This window comes from Macrotis lagotis, chromosome 6, assembly GCF_037893015.1.
Source record: "Macrotis lagotis isolate mMagLag1 chromosome 6, bilby.v1.9.chrom.fasta, whole genome shotgun sequence".
NCBI classification, from domain to species: Eukaryota; Metazoa; Chordata; class Mammalia; order Peramelemorphia; family Peramelidae; genus Macrotis; species Macrotis lagotis.
In genome coordinates this window covers 70997218-71000183 of record NC_133663.1, presented here as the reverse complement: position 1 = coordinate 71000183, position 2966 = coordinate 70997218, and positions in this window count along the sequence as shown.

Below are 2966 nucleotides of genomic sequence, written 5' to 3'. Positions count from 1 at the left end.
TGTGGTTGGGGTAATATAGGGACAGGATTCCTGACCTGGGAATCAGAAAACCTGATTGCTAGTCTTGCCTTTGCTTCTAACTGGCACACTCACTGAGCCTTGGTTTCTTCCTTTGTAAAATGATAAGACTGGAATAGATGATCTCTAAGATCCCTTCTGGTTCTAGAGTTTTATTAATTTTTCTCTTGGACTGATGCCCAACTCCCAGTTAAACTTTTCTCTGCCATTTTTAGAGGGAGATGAACTTCCATTCCTACCAGTGCAGTGGATAGAGTACTGGTCTTGAAGTCAGGAGGAAAGGAGTTCAAATCCTACCACAAACATTTACTAGCTGTGTGACCTTGGGTCTTAACCCTGATTGCCTCATATCCAAGGCCATCTCCAGTTGTCCTGATTCATATCTGTCACTGGACCAGTCAATTCCAGAGAAGAAAGTGGGACCCCCTTGCTGAAAACCAATTCTTTGGCTTGCCATGGTCCTCTGAGAATGAAGGACCAAGCATCATCATCACTCCTATTGTGAAGTAGAGGTAGCTTAACTTGGATAAGATGTCCCGCTTGGGGATGTAGCATCTAATATGGTTTTTTTTTTCACAATTGTCTGATTTAGAGGGGCTGGGGTAAAGTCACTCCAGGGAGTGCCATCTTTCCAGGTTTCAAAATAGAATTAGAGCCTTCTGATTCTAGGAGATGCAGAACCCACTTTGGAAGATTTGAGGGGACTCCAGAATCAAAAGGATCAGAGAATAAGAACCTTCAAAGATGGCATCAGAAACTGTTGAAGGTTCATTGTGCCCTCTGGACTACTCCTAGCCAAGAACCAACCAGAAAACTACTTCTCTTTTGTGTAAAAATGTTTTGAAGGTAGGAGATACTATATTACTTTCTCTGTATTATATAGCTCACTAAAAAAGGGTTTCTCCTAAATTCTACCATTCAGTGAATGGATCATGGAAATTCTTTTTTCCTCCTACCTCTCCTTGTTGCCTCCACTATAAAGGTAACAAAGAAAAGACAAATTTTGGGGGGTGTATTTTTGGCTAAAAAAAAAGATCCACTTTTACTTTTCCTGGGTCCTATTGAGATCACAGGACTTTTGCTATCCTTAAAAAGCCCCATTTGGGGCAGAAGCAGAAAAAAAGGCAGATAATCTGGATTCAGTAAGGTCAAGGGTTTGAGGTTCTCCTCTTTAAACTTCTGCTCTTTTGAGAGGGAGGGTAGAAAGTGAGGTTGTTGGGAAGGAAGGAATTGTCTTGTTCATTTGACTTGTATGAGGTTCTAAGTCATTGCATCTTGCATTGGGAAGAAGAGAATGGATAGATAGATAGATAGATAGATAGATAGATAGATAGACAGACAGACAGAGAGATAAAGAGACAAAGACAGAGACAGATAGACAGATAGACAGACAGACAGACACACACACACACACACACACACACACACACACACACACACACACAGAGTGAGTGAGGGAGTGAGAAAGACAGAGAACCCAGAGAGAAAACCCAGAGTAGAGAGAAGAACAAAGAGAGAAAGGACAGAGAGAGAGAGAGAGAGAGAGAGAGAGAGAGAGAGAGAGAGAGAGAGAGAGAGAGATGGAGAGAAAGAGACTAGAGAGAAAGAAAGGAAGAGAGAAAAATGAGAGAGAAAAATACAGAGTAGGTACACAGAAGACAAAGAAGACAAAGAGGGAGGAGATGAAGGAAAGGCGAGAGAGAAAAAAATACACAGGATGAATTCACAGGAAGAAAAGAAAAACAGAAGAAGACAAAGAGAGAACTATATAAGAGAAAAGAAAATCAAGAAGACAGAGAACTATACACACACACACACACACACACACAGGAAAACACAGAGAAAATGGAGATCAGAGGAAGAAGAGAGGAGAGAGAAGGAGAAGAAAATGAGAGAGAGAGAAATAGAGAGAAAACAGAGTGAGAAAAAAGAAAGGAGGGAAGAAAGGCAGAGAGAAAGACAGAGTCAGAGAGACAGAGAGAGGAAAAATGAAGATAAACAAGTCAAGCCTGAAATAGGGACAGACAAGAAAGGAGACAAAAGGAGCTGGAGAAAAAGAGCCTAGAAAATAGAAGGAGGAAAGAAGGGGGAGTGGTGGTATGTACCCGTGGAGACTTGCTTATGAATTTAGGGCAGGTCACTCCTATGCTAATCCCAGATTGCCGGCCAGGAAAGCCTCTTTAGGAGGTTTAGCATTCCTTGTAGCTCAAGTGTGTGGTGTGGCCTCTGGCCTATAGATTCCTATCACCCCTCAAATCATGAAAAGGCCAAGAAGTAAGCGCCTATGGGGAAACATCAAAGGCACTGAAATTGTTTTGCCTGGAGGAGGGACCTAGAAAGGGACTCCAGTCTTCCTTAAATGAAAGCCTATTGAATGGAAGATACTGGTTAACCATTTTCTATCTTCTCGGAGGGGAAAATTGGAAGAAATGAAGATGAAATGATAGCCTGAAGGATTGGGGCTGGATGTCAGAAAGAACACTGAAACAGCTGTTTTAGGGTTTTCCTAAAGCACAGGTCTGATCATGCCCCCCCCCCAACTTAATTGACTCCAGGGCTCCTTACTGCCTCCTATATAGTTAGATATTTTGCTTCCTATATTTATACATTTACATATAATTATATGCATATGTGTATATGTGTATATATATACATATATATACACACATATATACATATATATGTATATATATACATATATATATATATAAATATACATATATATATAATTCTCTGTTTGGTATTTAAAGCCCTTCACAACCTAGACCCTTCCTGTGTTCTTACTCCTGAAGATGATGACAACAGCCTCCTGGAAATTCTATGGTTTGAGATGCTCCATCTATCTGCTCTAAGCATGTTCTTTTCTTTTTTTTTTTTCAGTCAGTGGGGAATAAGTGTCATTCTCAGGGTCACTCATCTAGTGAGCGTCTGAGGTCAGATTTGAATCC